This window comes from Phasianus colchicus, chromosome 27 (genome assembly GCF_987193195.1).
Source record: "Phasianus colchicus chromosome 27, bPhaCol1.hap1.1, whole genome shotgun sequence".
In the NCBI taxonomy this organism is placed as follows: domain Eukaryota; kingdom Metazoa; phylum Chordata; class Aves; order Galliformes; family Phasianidae; genus Phasianus; species Phasianus colchicus.
This window is the reverse complement of record NC_143462.1, coordinates 710,463-728,210: the sequence shown is the minus strand read 5'-3', so window position 1 is coordinate 728,210 and position 17,748 is coordinate 710,463.

Below are 17,748 nucleotides of genomic sequence, written 5' to 3'. Positions count from 1 at the left end.
TCCCAAATACACGACATTTTCTCCCACAAAGACCAGGTTTCTCCCAAAGATGGCATACATTTCCCCAGAAATACCAGCTTATTCTTCAAAATATGGCCTTTTTCCCCAAAATACCAGCTTTCTCACAAACACATGTCATTTTCCAACCAAGTCTGCTACTATCTCCCAGAAACAGCACTTTTCTGAGAAATACCTGACGTTTGCTCTCCCAAATACTACTTGACACTCCTCCAGAGGACATTGTCTCCCCTATTTACCACGCTTTCTCCCCAAGAGACCACTTGGCACACCAAAAAGACCACCGTTGCTCTCCAGTACAAGATATTCTTTCCCACCATTTCCCACTTTTCTCCCTCAAATATGTCATTTCCTCCCAGAAATGCCACTTTTTCCTTGGAAATTTCACCTTCTCTTCCAAAAAGAGGATTTTTTCTCCCAGAAATACCCCTTCTCTTACAACTGCCACACGCTTTCTCCCCAAAATCCTCCATGACAATGCCAAATGGGACACTTGCAACCAAGAAGAGGACACTTTCTCCCAGAAATACCACTTTTCTCCCCAAGAGAGGAGATTTTCTCCCAATTGGATGACATTTGCTGTAAGAAAGGCCTGTTTTCTTCCGTCAAGAGGACATTTTCTCCCAGAAGTACCGCTACTCTTTGAAACACCTCCATTTCCTCCCAAATCTACTCCATGACACGCCTCAGGATGACACTTACTCCCCGATTTGGGGCATTTTCTCCCAGAAATACCACTTCTCTCCCAAAGGGATGGCCTTTTCCCTCTCTAGCATCTGTTTCCTCACCAATACCTGGCATTTTCTCCCAGAAACACCAGCTTTCTCACAGATACATCACCTTCTCCCCCCCACGTCTGACGTTTTCTCCCAGAAATATGGCATTTGATCACAGATACACTCTTTCTATCCCAAATCTGAGACATTTTCCCTCAGAAATACCACTTTGCTCACAAAGATGTCACATTGTCATCCAGGAACACTCTTCCAGTCCCCCAAACATCATCTCTTCCACCAAAAACAAGGACATTTTCTCCCAGAAAGACCAGCTTTCTTGCATAGAAAGACCTTTTCCACCCACAAGAAGACATTTGCTTCAAGAAACAGAGTTTTCTCACCGATCTAGGAACGTTTCCCCCTAAAACAAGACATTTTCTCCCAGAAATACCAGGACTCTTAGAAATACCTCCCATTTCATCCCAAGAATACCACTTGACGCACCTCAAGATCACACTCACACCCATCAAAATGGCCTTTTCTCCCAGATAGACCAGGTTTCTCCTAAAAATGTTATACACTGCCCCCCAAATTCCTGCCTATTCTTCAAAATACGGATTTTTTTTCCCAAAATACCTGCTTTCTCACACACACCTGTCATTTTCCAACCATGTATTCACTATCTCCCAGAAACAGAAGTTTTCTGAGAAATATCTTCCTTTTTCTGTTAATGATATTGTCCTAAAAATGTGGCATTTTCTTTCAGAAATACAGCACTGCAATTGGAAATATGATTTCTTTTTCTGGAATATAATATTTTCTCCCCAAATTGGATTTTTTCATTCAAATGCTCAACTTTTCACTAGATACACTGTTTTATTTCGCGAAAAATTCAAAAAAAAAGTTTCTTTTTCCCTCAGATATACCATTTGTAGTTGAAATATTTGTCATTTTTGACACAGATAATACATTTTTTCTTAGATGTTGGGTTTTCGTTCTGAAATTCCTCCTTTTTCACAAATTTATGATCCTAACATTTCAAAAGAATTCAGAAAATTGTTCTTTCTGGGGAAAAATTTTATATATTAGGGAAAAAAGAAGGGGAGGGTAGGGGAGGAGACAGGAGGGTACAAGACGGGAGGGGATTGGAGCGGAGGTGAGGGGAGGGGACGGAACGGGAGGGGAGGGGGAGGGGAAGGTGTGTGAAAGGGTTCAAAGGGGAGGGGAGGGGAAAGGAAGGGACGAGAGGGGATGTAAGGGGAAGGGGAGGGGAGGGGAGGGGAGGAGAGCAGAGGGGAGGGGAGGGAAGGGGAGTGGAAGGGGTGAGAAGGGGTGTGGAGGGGAGGGAAGGGCAGGGGAAGGTGAGTGAAGAGGTGTGAAGGGGAGGGGAGGGTAAGGGAGGAAAGGGGAGTGGAGAGGCGGGGACGGGAAGGAACGGGTCGGGAGGGGAGGGGAGGGATGAAAGGGAAGGGGAGGGGAGGGGAGTGGAAGGGGAGGAGAGGGCAAGGGATGGTAGGGGAGGGGTCGGGAGGGGAGGGGAAGAGTGGAGAAGTGGACGGGAGGGGTGCGGAGAGGATGGGAGGGGATGGGAACGCAAGGGAGGGGAGGAGAGGGGAAGGGAGGAGAGAGGAGGGGAGGGGAGGGGACGGAGTGTGAAGGGGTTCAAAGGGGAGGGGAGGGGAAAGGGAGGGGAGGGGAGGGGAAGGTGTGTGTAGGGGTTCAAAGGGGAGGGGAGGGGATAGGAAGGTAGGAGAGTGGTGAGGCGGGGAGAGGAGGGGAGGCGAGGGGATGGGAATGGGTGGGAAGTGGTGAGGATGGGAGTGGAGGGGAGTGGAGTGGAAAGCGAGGGGAGGGGAGGGGAAGGGGTGCGGAAGGGAGTGGAGGGGAGTGGAGTGGAAGGTAATGGCTGGGCAGAGGAAGGGTGGGGAGGGGAGGGGAAGGGAGGGGAAGGGAGGGGAAGGAGTGAGAAGGGGTGCGGCGTGGAGGGAAGGAGAGTGTACTGGAAGGGGAGGGGAAAGCATGGGAAGGGATGAAAGGAAAGGGGAGGGCAGGGGAAGGGAGGGAAGGGGAGGAGAAGGGAGGGGATGGGAGGGGAGGGGTGGGGTCGGGAAGGGACGGGAGGGAGAGGAGGGGAGGGGAAGGTGTGTGAAGGGGATCGAAGGGGAGGGGAGGGGAGGGGAAAGGAAGGTAGGAGAGGGGAAGGGAAAGGAAGGTAGGAGAGGGGAAGGGAAAGGAAGGTAGGAGAGGGGAAGGGAGGGGAAAGGAAGGTAGGAGAGGGGAGGGGAGGGGAAAGGAAGGTAGGAGAGGGGAGGGGAGGGGAGTGGAAGGTAGGAGAGGGGAGGGGAGGGGAGTGGAAGGTAGGAGAGGGGAGGGGAGGGGAGTGGAAGGTAGGAGAGGGGAGGGGAGGGGAGTGGAAGGTAGGAGAGGGGAGGGGAGGGGAGTGGAAGGTAGGAGAGGGGAGGGGAGGGGAGTGGAAGGTAGGAGAGGGGAGGGGAGGGGAGTGGAAGGTAGGAGAGGGGAGGGGAGGGGAGTGGAAGGTAGGAGAGGGGAGGGGAGGGGAGTGGAAGGTAGGAGAGGGGAGGGGAGGGGAGTGGAAGGTAGGAGAGGGGAGGGGAGGGGAAAGGAAGGTAGGAGAGGGGAGGGGAGGGGAAAGGAAGGCAGGAGAGGGGAGGGGAGGGGAAAGGAAGGCAGGAGAGGGGAAGGGAGGGGAAAGGAAGGCAGGAGAGGGGAGGGGAGGGGAAAGGAAGGCAGGAGAGGGGAGGGGAGGGGAAAGGAAGGCAGGAGAGGGGAGGGGAGGGGAAAGGAAGGCAGGAGAGGGGAGGGGAGGGGAAAGGAAGGCAGGAGAGGGGAGGGGAGGGGAAAGGAAGGCAGGAGAGGGGAGGGGAGGGGAAAGGAAGGCAGGAGAGGGGAGGGGAGGGGAAAGGAAGGTAGGAGAGGGGAGGGGAGGGGAAAGGAAGGTAGGAGAGGGGAGGGGAGGGGAAAGGAAGGTAGGAGAGGGGAGGGGAGGGGAAAGGAAGGCAGGAGAGGGGAGGGGAGGGGAAAGGAAGGCAGGAGAGGGGAGGGGAGGGGAAAGGAAGGTAGGAGACGGGAGGGGAGGGGAAAGGAAGGTAGGAGACGGGAGGGGAGGGGAAAGGAAGGTAGGAGACGGGAGGGGAGGGGAAAGGAAGGTAGGAGACGGGAGGGGAGGGGAAAGGAAGGGAGGGGAAGTGAGGGGAGGGGAAAGGAAGGGAGGGGAAGTGAGGGGAGGGGAGGGGAAGAGGTGTGGATGGGTGTGGGAGGGAGTGGAGTGGAAGGCGAGGGGAGGAGAGTGGAGGGGAGGAGAGTGGAGGGGAGGAGAGCGGAGGGGAGGAGAGCGGAGGGGAGGAGAGCGGAGGGGAGGAGAGCGGAGGGGAGGAGAGCGGAGGGGAAGGTGTGTGAAGCGGTTCAAAGGGGAGGGGAGGGGAAAAAATGCAGGAGAGTAGAGTGGAGGGGAGGGGAAGTTGAGGGGAGGGGAGTGAAAGGGTAGGAAAAGGGGAGGGGAGGGGACGGGAGGGGAGGGCAGGGGAAGGGAGGGGAACGAATGGGAAAGGGAGGGGAGGTGAGGGGAGGGGAGGGGAGGGGAGGTGAGGGGAGGGGAAGGGAAGGGAGGGGAAGGGAAGGGAGGGGAAGGGAAGGGAGGGGAAGGGAGGGGAGGGGGAAGGGAAGGGAAGGGAGAGGGAAGGGGAAGGGGAGGGGTGGGAAGGTATGCGGAAGGGAGTGGAGATGAGTGGAGTGGAAGGTAAGGGCTGGGCAGAGGAAGGGTGGGGAGGGGCGAGGACAGGAGGGGAGCGGAGGGGAGGGGTTGGGAGAGTGTGTGAAGGGGTTCAAAGGGGAGGGGAGGGAAAAGGAATGGAGGAGAGTAGAGGGGAGGGGAGGGGATAGGAGGGGAGAGGAAGGAAAGGGGAGGGCAGGGGAAGGGATGGAAGGGAAGGGAAGGGGAGGAGAAGGGAGGGGAGGGGAGAGGAGGGGTGGGGTCGGGAAGGGACGAGAGGGGAGGTGAGGGGAGGGGATTAGAGAGGAGGGGAGGGAAGAGCAGGGGAGGGGACGGGAGGGGAGGGGAGGCAGGGAAAGGGAGGGAAGTGGAGGGGAGGGGAATTTGGGGAAGGTGTGTGAAAAGGTGCTAAAGGGAAGGAGAGTGTAGGGTAAGGGAGGGGAGGAGAGGGGAGGGGAGGGGAGTGGAAGGGGTGAGAAAGGGTACGGAGGGGAGGGAAGGGGAGGGGAGTGGAAGGGGTGGGAAGGGGTGCGGAGGGGGTGGGAGGAAAGGGGAACGAAGGGGAGGGCAGGGGAGGGTAAGGGAGGAGAGGGGAGGGGAGGGGACGGGAGGGAACAAATGGGGATGGGGGGGGAGGGGAGGGGGAGGGGAGAGGAAGGGAGGGGAGGGTAGGGGAATGGAGGGGAGGGAAAGGGACGGGAGGGCAGGGGAGTGGAAGGGGTGAGAAGGTTTGCGGAGGGGAAGGAAGGGGAGGGGAGTGGAAGGGGTGGGAATGGGTGTGGAGGGAATTGGAGGAAATAGGAACGGAGGTGAGGAGAGGGGACAAGAGGGGAGGGGAGGGGGTGAGGGGAGGGCTGCGGAAGGGAGGGAAGGGGGAGGGGAGGCGATGCAGGGGAGGGGGGGGCGGGGAGGGAGGGGAGGGATGGAAGGGGAAGGGAGGAGAGGGGAGGGGTGTGGAAGGGGTGGGAAGGGTTGCGGAGGGGAGGGAAGGTGAGGGGAGTGGAAGGGGTGAGAAGGGGTGCGGAGGAAATGGGAGGGAAAGGGGTGTGAGAAGGGGTGCGGAGGGGAGGGAAGGGGAGGTGAGGGGAGGGGAAGACGAGGGAAGGGGAAGGGAAGGGAGGGGAGCGTAAGGGACGGGATGGCAGGGGAGTGGAAGGGGTAAGAAGGAGTGCGGAGGGGAGGAAAGGGGAGGGGAGTGGAAGGGGTGGGAAGGGTATCGGAGGGAATTGGAGGGGAGGGGAGAGGAGTGGAGAGGAGGGGAGGGGAGGGGAAGGTGTGTGAAGAGGTGCAGAGGGGAGGGGAGGGTTAGGGAGAAGAGGGGAGGGGAGGGTAAGGGAGGGATGGCATGGGAATGGAAGCGGTGAGAAGGGGTGCAGAGGGGAGGGAAGGGAAGGGGAGGGGAGCGGAAAATGAGGGGAGGGGAGGGGAAGGGACATGAAGGGAAGGGAGGAGAGGGGAAGGGATGGGAGGGCAGGGTAGTAGAAGGGGTGAGAATGGGTGTGGAGGGGGGAAGGGAAGGAAAGTGGAAGGGGTTAGAAGGGGTGCAGAGGGGAGGGAAGGGGAGGGGAGGTGAAGGGGTGGGAAGGGGTGAGGAGGGGATGGGAGGGGACGGGAAGGGATGAGAAGGGAAGGATGGGAGGGGAGGGGAGTGAAGGGGAGTGAAGGGGAATGGAGGGAAGGGGAGGGGAGTGAAGGGGAGGGGAGGGAAGGGGAGGGGAGTGGAGTGGTGCGGAGGGGAGGGGAGGGTAAGGGGAAAGTAAGGTAGGGGATGGCAGGGGAGAACAAGGGGTGAGAAGGGTTGCGGAGTGGAGGGAAGGGGAGGGGAGTCGAAGGGGTGGGAAGGGGTGCGGAGGGGATGTTAGGGGAGGGGAGGGAACGTGTGGGCAGGGGAGGGGAGGGGTTCGGAGGTGATGGGAGGGGACTGGAGAGGAGGGGAGGGTAGGGGAGTGGAGGGGAGGGGAGTGGTGGGGAGGGGAGTGAAGGGGACGGGAGGGGTGGGGAGTGGACGGGCTGAGAAAGGGTGCGGAGGGGAGGAAAGGGCAGTGGAGTGGAAGGGTTGGGAAGGGGTGCGGAGGAAATGGGAAGGGAGGGAAGGCAAGGGGAGGGGAGGGGACAGGAGGGGAGGGGAGGGGAGGGGAGGGGAGGGGAGGGGACGGGAGGGGAGGGGAGGGGACGGGAGGGGAGGGGAGGGCAGGGAAGTGGAAGGGGATGGAAGGTGAGGGGAGTGAAAGGCGTTGGTAGGGGTGCGGAGGGGATGGGATGGGAGGGGAGGGGAGGGCAGGGGAGGGGAGGGGAAGGGGTGCGGAGGGGAGGGGTGGACATTTTCCAGAGGACATTTTCTCCCCTATTTACCACATTGTCTCCCCAAGAGTCCACTTGGCACACCAAAAAGACCACCGTTGCTCTCCAATACAAGACATTCTTTCCCACCCTTTCCCACTTTTCTCCCACAACTGTCTCATTTGCTCCCAGAAATACCACTTTTCCCTCGGAAATTTCACCTTCTCTTCCAAAAAGAGGAGATTTGCTCCCAGAAATACCCATTCTCTTACAACTGCCACACTCTTTCTCCCAAAAAGCCTCCATGACAATACCAAATGGGCATTTGCAACCAAGAAGAGGACACTTTCTCCCAGAAATACCACTTCTCTCCCAAAGAGATGGCCTTTTCCCTCTCAAGCTTCTCTTTTCTCACAAATACCTGGCGTTTTCTCCCAGAAACACCAGCTTTCTCACAGATACATCACCTTCTCCTCCCCACGTCTGACATTTTCTCCCAGAAATGCCACAACTCTTTGTAATATTTCCATTTCCTCTGGAACATACAGCATTACACTCCGCAAGAGGACAGTTTCTTTCAGAAATGTGGCATTTTATCACAGATACACCATTTTTATGCCCAGTAGAGCTCCTTTTCTCCCAGAAATAGCACTGCTCTTAGGAAGAGCTCCCATTTTCTAACCAAAATGCTGCTTTACACTCCTCAAGATCACACTTACCCCCATCAAGATGGCAGTGTCACAGAAATACCAGCTTCTGCCCCCAAAATGGGACTTTGGCTCTCCAAAACAAGACATTTTCTCCCAGAAATACCAGGACTCTTAGAAATACCTCACGTTTCATCTCAAGAATACTGCTTTCCACTCCTCAAGATCACACTGACTCCCATCACAATGGCCTTTTCTCCCAGTTAGACAAGTTTTCTCCCAAATACACGACATTTTCTCCCACAAAGACCAGGTTTCTCCCAAAGATGGCATACATTTCCCCAGAAATACCAGCTTATTCTTCAAAATATGGCCTTTTTCCCCAAAATACCAGCTTTCTCACAAACACATGTCATTTTCCAACCAAGTCTGCTACTATCTCCCAGAAACAGCACTTTTCTGAGAAATACCTGACGTTTGCTCTCCCAAATACTACTTGACACTCCTCCAGAGGACATTGTCTCCCCTATTTACCACGCTTTCTCCCCAAGAGACCACTTGGCACACCAAAAAGACCACCGTTGCTCTCCAGTACAAGATATTCTTTCCCACCGGTTCCCACTTTTCTCCCCCAGCTATGTCATTTCCTCCCAGAAATGCCACTTTTCCCTTGGAAATTTCACCTTCTCTTCCAAAAAGAGGAGATTTGCTCCCAGAAATACCCCTTCTCTTACAACTGCCACACGCTTTCTCCCCAAAAAGCCTCCATGACAATGCCAAATGGGACACTTGCAGCCAAGAAGAGGACACCTTCTCTCAGAAAGACCACTTTTCTCCCCAAGAGAGGAGATTTTCTCCCAATTGGATGACATTTGCTGTAAGAAAGACCTGTTTTCTTCCCTCAAGAGGACATTGTCTTTCCCACTGAGGACATTTTCTCCCAGAAGTGCCGCTACTCTGTGAAACACCTCCATTTCCTCCCAAATCTACTCCATGACACGCCTCAGGGTGACACTTACTCCCCGATTTGGGGCATTTTCTCCCAGAAATACCACTTCTCTCCCAAAGGGATGGCCTGTTTTTCTTTTATTTGATGAAATGAAACAAATACAATTTCTCTACTGGAAAAAAACAAAACAAAACAAATAAAAACCGAAATACCAAAACCACCACAATACTTTATTTTCTAAAGCAGCACCTCTAAGACTGAAACTGCATTGATGTCAAAGTTTTCTCAGCTATGGCTCCTGATAACCCTTGGACCGGGACTCGTAATACCAGCACTGCAAGCCATTTGATGGGAGACCCTGAGCATGTTATTTCCCTCTCACTCTATATACCCCCAGAGTACCAAAACTCACATAAAATGTCACAAGCAGCCAGCTGCAAAACCCACCTTCTCTACTAGACTGTATGCTGCAGAATTTAAAATTTTGGAGCCGCCACTGAGCAAGGTGAACAAAGAAGGAAGAAAAGAGTATTTAATGTTGTAGGATAGGCTGAACTGAATCATCTCTCAGAGCAAGCCCCTTCTTATAAGGCAGTAAGCATCTTTCTCCAAGGTTATTTTATGATTCAAACATAAATTGAACAGGCAAAATGTGAAGTTTTGAGTCTGTTCTTTTAGTAACCCAGTGGTACAATTCCTACTTGACCACAAGAAAGAGTTAGCAGAACAAAATGATTTCTGCACATGTGGTATGAGCTATCCCAACCTGCCACAGCACTTGTGCTCTGGAACGAATCCTCTAAGAACTGAAGAGTATTCATTTCAATCAATTAAAGTTATAGCAAAGCAGATTAAAACGTTAAATGTCATAAAGTAACCACACTTATCAAAAATATCAGTACTTGTAAACAACAGCTGTTTGATAGTACCTGGTTTGTTCCTATCGTACTCCGTGGGACTATGTGCACACCCCATGTAGGGGCTGAAAGGATGGCTACTGAAAAGATTATCGCATTGAAGACTGTGGCAGAGTTTCTCCAAGAAACGTAGGACAAACGATGCACTGTTTACAGAAGGAAGATTGATGGCATGCTTCTCCCCATCAAAGGAAGCTGCGAATAAGAAGAAGATGTCAAACAGCCCCTGAGCATCACGAAGTATAGCAAAACACTAACAAGTAAAGGAGAAGACATTCAGCTTTGATTTAAAACATGCAAGACATGAGAGGAATAAACAATCTTTCTGGTGTTTAACACGTTTATATCCAAAGAACTGGTTGTACCTTCCATTGGATCCATGCCACTTTAAATTTGCTCTATGAGAACTTATTTTCAGAAAATAACACTGGCTTTAAGCGAGTATAACAAATCTATTCTCTCAACATCAAAATCTTACGGGCAATTTCAGTTGTTTGCTTATAAAACAGTACCTCTATACCACCTATTTGCAGGAGATAACCAAGAAAAGATCCATTACAGCAGTCTTGCACACCCACACAACTCGAAGTAGTGTTTAAGTCCACACAATGGAAAAAGCTCATACTCCTACCACCCAGCCCACCTGTTAAAATGGCGCTTTGTGCTCCTACTCCAGGCAGGTAGATCTTATTAAACGCTTGTCTTTTTTTTTTTTTTTTTTTTTAAACTGCAGCTCAGCAAGAAAACGCACGCACTAAGAACACTATCGTTGTTTCAAGCAAACACAGAAAACTATGCGAAAGGATGAATTCGATGCCCTTAGGCTGAAACGCGATGAGGGAAAAATGATAGTTCCACACCCTCACGGAGGGCAGAACGCTGTCGGGAGCGGGAATCGCGCTCGCCGAAGCAGCGCCGTCAGGCGGGGCGGCGCGCAGCCGGTGACAGCGGGAGCCGGGGGCGCTCAGCATCCCTCGGCAGCGCGGCGCGGCGACCGACAGGGCACCGCTCACAACTTCCCTCCCGCAGCACCGCAGCACCTCCACACTGCTCGCCACAAGCTCTCCGCACGCCAACGGGTTTCCCAACCCTCCTCGGCTTCGCGTCCTCCCACAGCCGAAGCGACGAGTCGCGCGGCTCTGCCCTCGCAACTCCCCCCGCCCCGCGCACGGAGGCGGCCCCCAGCCGCAGCCCCCAGCCGCAGCCCCCAGCCGCTCCCCCCCTCGCGCAGCGCCACTCCGAGGTGCCGCCTGCCGCAGCGACGGCGGCGGGGAGCCCTCGCGCCCAGAGGCGGCCTTCCCGGGGTCTGCCCTCTCCGCCCCCCTCCCACCTACCTGAGGGCAGCCGGCATCCGTCCGCGCAGCGGCGCACAGCCGGTGGCACCGCGCGCACAGCCTGCCTGCCTGCCTGCCGCCCTCCCTCGGACGAGGGTCCCCTTAGACGAAAGCACAGCCCCAGCCCGGCCGGAGCCCGGGGGCCGCGAGGAGGGAGGGCGGAGCGCCCGGTGACAGGTGAGGACGGCCCCCGCGCCGCTCCCTACCTCGCGCCGCTCTCCTCGCAGCCGGCGGCTCGCTTACCCTCGACCGCCGCCGCCCCCTCGCTCCGTTCCCCCGCCCTAACGCGGAGTTCAACGCGACCCCGCTAGCCGCGAGGCCCCGCCCCCCGCCCCGCACTGACGGCTCTCTCCGCCAATAGCGAAGAAGACGGCCGTCCTCGAGCTCCGCCCTCACCTCCTTCGACCAATAAGAGCTATCCGTGGTGCTGCCCCTCCACCTTCCCGGCAGGCTCGGTTGGCTCGCAGCTGCCGAGCAACGGGCGCGGGGCTGCGGGTGGGGCCGCTGAGGGCGGTGGCCGGGTGAGGCCCCGCTGCGGGCCGGGGTTGGTGCCGCGGGATTGTGCCCGGGGCTCCTCGTTCGGGAGCTTTCGCCTCATAGATGGACGTTTTTTGTTCCCCTCCCCTTTTTCCCTCTCGGCTCAGCCATCAGGAGGATGGAAATATCTCCCGCACTCACAAAGCTGTAATCTCGGCTTGCAGATTGTGCTGCTGGAGCCTGCGGGGCTGTGCTTCCTGCTCTGCTCACGGGAATTAAAAACGTGGGTGAAAAATAAAGCTGCTTCCAGATGCACTGCGTGTCAGATGCATCGCAGCACGGTGCAGCTCTACCGTAATGGATGCTCCATCCCAGCTCCCATTTTCCTGGAGTGCTACAATGGTTGTTTAAATGAGAAAACCCTGTGGAGTCTGCTGGATGCGGTGTGCCATTGGTTGCAAATGGCCAGCCCAGCACTTCCCACATGAGGATATGAACCTCAAAAACATCCACACAGGCATGGCCACCGAGTTTAGGGCACCGTGGTCCTTAAAGACCAGGTTCTTCATCTGCCACCCCACACAGAGCGTATCCCCAGAATTGGGTGGTGAGGTGCTTTGGGTTAGGCGAGGGATGAGGTTCTGAAGTGAATGCCGTCACCTCTGCTCTCGGAGCATCAGCCCACAGCATGGAGTGCTGGAGGGCATGAAGGATGTGGTTAGTGGGCAGGGTGGTGATGGACTGATGGTTGGACGAGATGATTTTAGAGGTCTTTTCCAACCTTAATGATTCTATGGCATCCCCTCCAGGTGCAGCTCCATGGACAGAGGTGCTCAGGAGCGCACCTCATACCTCCCAGAAAGGTGGGCGCTCAGTGGAACCCAGCAAGGACAAGTCCAGTAATAAGAATCCCTGAGATGTGGCCAGCTAGGGCATCAGACCCATGGACCATCTACTGGATTTTCCAAATCTCCCACCAGGCCTCCTTGTCAAAGCCTCAGAGATTTGTTATTCAGGAGAAGCCCTGCTGTAGCCTCCTAAAGAGATGATTCGTGGTTCATGGCAGGCAGTCAAACTGATTGTCTGAAACACTTGCTCACAAGTCTGCCAAAATTCCCAGTTTATGGTAAGATCTTCCCACGGTACTGTGTCAGGAGTGTATCACGTCACCCTTAGCTGGAAGAATAACTTGAAGAGATTTTTCAGCATTCTTTTCTTTCAGAAAATGCTAGTATTTCTGGGAGAGAAGACCATCTAGTTTTGAAAAAGCAGGGAGTAGTGAGAGGAAAGGTCCTAGTGTTTGGGGTGAAAACAACATCTGGAGAGGATGAGCATGGTGTTTCTGGCAGAAAAGTTCCTGTATTTCTGGGAGAAAAGTGGTATTTCTGGGAGAAAATGTCATCTCTTAGGCAGAAAGCTGGTATTTCTGTGGTCCAATGCCCTATTCTTGATGGAAAGTATCATCGTGTGGAGTGTGAAGTAGTACTTGTGGGATGAAATGCCATCTCTGTGGGAGAATGGTGGTATTTTGTCGAGATAATGTCATATTTTTGGAAGAAAGCTGGTTTTTCTGTCAGAAAATGTGATAGTTTTGGCTGAAAATGACATATTGGGTATTGGAGTGTTATATTTTTTGGAGAAGAAGGAAACTGATATTTCTGGGAGAAAATATCATGGATTTGGAAGAAAAGTTCATATATCTTTGACAAAGCTGGCATTTCTGGGAGAAAAGATGGTATTTCTGGGGGAAAATGTCCTCTGTTTCGGGGAATGCTGGTATGTCTGGAAGGAAATCTAATTTGGGAGGAAACTGTGATATGAAGTCTAGAAAAGTATGATGGTAAGTCTCATCCTGTGGAGTGTGAAGTAGTACTTGTGGTAGAAAATGTCATCTGTTTGGGAGAATGGTGATATTTGTGGGAGAAAAGATCGTATTTTTGTTGGAAAAAGTCACCTTTGGCATTGTCATGTGGTATTTTGTGGATGAAGCGTGAAGCATATCTAAGAAAAGCTGTTTTTCTGGTAGAAAACTTCATCTGTTTGGGGAGAAGGCTGTTTTTTCAGGGAGCAAGTCTCCTTCTTTGGGGAGGAAATGTCCTCTTTTGGATGGCCGAGTAGTACTTGTGGGAGGAAATGCCACGTATTTGGGAGAAGGGTGGTATTTGTGGGGGGAAATGGCATAGGTCTGGTAGAGAATGTATTCTTGAGGATTAAAACATGATAGTTGTGGTGGAATAGATCATGTGTTTGGGCAAAAAGCAGTATTTCTGGGAGCTAATCTCATTGGATTGGAGAAAGCTGGTATTTCTGGGAGCTAATGTGTTCTTTTTGGAAGAAGATGCCATCCTCTGGGTGAAAAATGGGAATTTCTGGGAGAAAATGTCATCGAATGAGGAGAAAGCTGGAACTTCAGGGAGCAAATGAGATAAATGAGGGAGAAAAGTGGGAAACGGTGGGAAAGACTGTCTTGTAGAGGAGAGCAACTGCGGTATTTTTGGTGTGCCAAGTGGTCTCGGGGAGAAAATATGGTAAACACGGGAGAAAATGTCCACTGGAGGAGTGTCAAGTAGTATTTTGGAGAGAAAATGTCAGGTATTTCTCAGAAAAGTGCTTTTTCGGGGAGACTTGATCTCTGTGCTCAAATGACATATTTCTGGGAGAAAAAGTCTGATGTGGGGGGGAGAAGGTCATGTATCCGTGAGAAAGCTGGTATTTCTGGGAGAAAATGCCAGGTATTGGTGAGAAAACAGATGCTTGAGAGGGAAAAGGCCATATTTTTATTTCTTTATATATATATAAATGTAAGAAAAGGCCATCTCTTTGGGATCTGGTAAGAAGTGTATATATAAAAAAAATAAAAATAGGTATGTTGCTTCCAGACAGTGTTCTTCTACTTTTGAATTAGTTTTGGCTCAAAAACTTCCTGAGTCATGTGGTTCTACTGCATATTTATTGAACTTTAGATGGCTCTTACATATTATTTCCCAGTTTACATTCTTAACCCCACAAAAGCCTTCAGTATTGATAGCATTTTAGTAATAAGCTTAACAGATTGTCATCCCTTTTCCATGCATAATCTCTGTTTTTCTTTGAATCTATCATAATTTGAAGCATAATATATCTTTGCTGAGACTGTGAAAAGTTGATCTCTCCATACTCCATGTCACATGCTGCCAAGAGGTCACCCCGTAGCCTTCTTTTAACCAGGCTGAACAAGTCCATGTCCCTTAGCCTGTCTTTGTAGGGGAGGTGCTCCATCCCTCTATCATCTCTGTGGCTCTCCTCTGGACCTTAACAACTCCCTTTCCTTCTTGTATTGGGGGCCCCAGACCTGAACATAATACTCCAGATAACGCTTAATGCTTGAATCTTTCTACAAATCTGCTCATTTATGATTAGCTGCTATGATTAGCTGTGTCAATGCACACAATGGTAAAATATTCTTACATTCTAAGAAAACATGTCTATTTAAAATTCAGAGTTTAGATAGAAATATAGAGTCTAACTTGTAGATGTCTGAACTGATGAACATTCCTCTGATTATTAATGCAGTAATGCAGCATCTCATTTGAGCCTAAAGAGTTCTGGTCACTCACTCAAATATTTCAAGCACTCGGACGTTTGATGTAGCTGTCAATAGGAATTGCAAAGTCAGAGCTCCACACAACAGATGTCCAGGGTAGCCCTATGGATTTAATTCTGCTTTCTGCAATATAGCTTCACAAGGCTGTGATTAGAATCAACCACTTACATATTCTTATCATTTACTGCATTAGTGCATTAGCAAATATGCAAGTCAGCCTTCAGCTTTTCAGTTTACAGATGATGCACAATGAAAGCAGAGAGGATTTACTGATTAACTTGTTGGAATAAAAGATACTACAACGTTGCTTCCTTTTACAAGCACTTCTCAGATGTGATCAACCAGCTCCTAAACACATGCAGTGACTTAAGATGTCTTAAGATGAAGACATCTTAAGATGATTTAAGACATGTGAGACACAAAAGGATTTTTTTTTTTTTTGAAGTAGAGCCAAAGAAAATGAGCTACAGTTGCAAAATAGACTTTCAAGTTGTAAAATAAATATTCAAACAATTTATTTAATACTGGCTACTTTATAAATATCTTACACTGAAACCTGACTTAGGTATATTTTGATTTAGAAATCAAATTTAATGTATGAAAAGTTAGTATAAAAGCATTTTATTTAAAGCATAGGTTTTGCTAGCAACGATTAAACAAGGGACAATAAGAATATAATATGTGGTTGTTCTGGATTCCCTGAACACAGTACTCCAGTAGCAGTCATAACCATTTTTTTCTTTAACAATCTTTCTTTATTATTTGCTTTCATTTTTTTCATGTTTTTTTTTTCTTCTATTTTTCCGTTTATTGTTCATATATCCAGATTAAGTCTTTAAAATAATGTCCTTTGTGCTAAATTTTGAAATTATTAGTGGAGTACTAAGTGTTTTGAGTTGTGTTATTTGACTTTGGTGATTGTTTGCTATTCTAGACCAAATGGGTGTAGTTTTTGGTATGTTTGTTCCCAAGAACTAGTATTCTGTCATCAAAATTACTAATTGTTATAAATTATGAAGTGGATATGAATTTGTATATGCACCATCTACTCTTTATGACCCTATGGTCCATTATGCCTGAATTCAAATATAAAAATAACCATTATCAGAACATTTGATTAGACTTTTATACAAACTTGTCTAATCTAAGTACATATTGCTAGAAGATAAATGGATAGCGTTAGGACAGTATACATCTCATACTGAAGTGTTTTAGGAACCTAGGACAAATTATGTTTCTGAATTTAGGTATCTTTCACCAGCTGAGGCACACTCAGGCATTTTGTCTGTCCAGCAGTTGTTGTCTCATCTCATACCTCCTTCACATCTACAGAGCTATAGGGATGTCTTTGTTACTTAAGCATCTCTGGCACTAAGTACCCTAATTCAGCTTTTCTAACTAAACATAGTTTTTACCTCAGCTCAGAAATGCATCTCATTTCTGAAATGAAATGCATGCCATTTGCATTTCAGTTATATCTAACTAAAATGTGTATTATGTTGAATATGTGTTCAGAAACATATGTAATGAATTCAGACTTCTGTGTCTCCTTCTCTCTCTATCTACTGTGTTTAGGATTGAACCTCTAATGGTAGATGCAGTATGTCAATGGTTTACAGGCCAGTTCAGCCTGGTTCCATGACTAATGGGTCAGGGGGACCCACAGACCCACACCTTGGGAAAGGGGGAAGGGGAAAAGGGGAAAGGGTAGAGAGATGGGCCTAAAAATGAAACAACAATGATCTGAGGAGAAAAGTTGATTTACTAAATGAGATATTGAAATGCAAGATAACACAATATAATATAATATAATTGAAATTGAAGCTAAGAAATCAAATAAAATGAGAGTGTCCAAAAAACAAAGGCCTTACTCTAACGCTGAAGGTGAGATGGCTAGGGAGCACACACGCTGTAGAGATGAGCAGAAAGGAAAAAGATGTCTCATGATTTGCAAACAGTTTTGTTTTCCCATCCAAACAGAAAATAAAAACGTAAAGTCCTCTGGGCTATATAGTTGTCTTCTGAGACAGCTATACCTAGAAATATCAACAATCCACAGAACTGGAGCATTAACTCTTTAACTCCCAGTGCACTACCTGATGTTAAGATGTGAAATACCAATTACAAAAATCCTGAAACTGTGATACAGTTGAAATGCCCCATCCCTTGCAGTGGTGGTATGATGTGACAACCTGTATCGGAATGTTTAATTTTGCAAGCTACAGCATCTGACTTACAGGGAGAGATTTCTTCTGCTTCTGATTGCTCAGAACAAACCCATCAAGGAGAGATACATTAATCTTCTGTGATGCAGACCCAAACACGAAAAGTTAGCTAGCCTATTTGCTGTCATTAAGGAAATAAATAAGATTGACTGTCCCATTGCATCCACAGGAGGGGACTTCAGCTCTTCTGTGAGATGCTCAGTAGTGCTCCTTCTCAATGTTTAACACCATCTGCCTCTCCAGTGTGGCATTAAACACAAATCACACCAGGACTACAGCAAGCTATTGGGAGAAAGACTCTACTGGGATTCCTGTTCTTCCTATAGCCCTCCTGGATGCCACAGGAGTGGCTGTTGTCTTATGTGTTGCCTCAAGTGTTCTAATTTCAGTAACAACAGTAACACTTGAGATAGACAAAGTAAACCTCTTAAAAAGCCCAGAGAAGTCATCTGCTGCTTGAGATAGCTTGCAAAAGAAAATTCAGTTGTCTATAAACATGTTCTTTTTCACTCTCTACATTTCTTGGACATGGAGGTTGTTAATGATTTTGCATACATCAATGCAAGTGCAATTCACCGTAGTTCTGACATACAGTCTAATTGGCTTTATATATAATTTTATTTTTTGAATGCTAACGTTTATGTAATGACTTTCTAATTGATTTTTTCTTTATAAAGGACCATTGATTCATTCCCTTCAGTGAAACTCAGTTAACTTTCTAAGAGAATTTATGAAAAGAAGGATGTGCTACTGCTACTTTCTTTCTACCTTTCTTTCTCTCTTCTATAAAATGTGTTATTTATATTCATAAGCAAGCTTCTGCAAAGATAAACAAAGCTAAACAACTGTGCTTTATGTATGAGTATGAAATA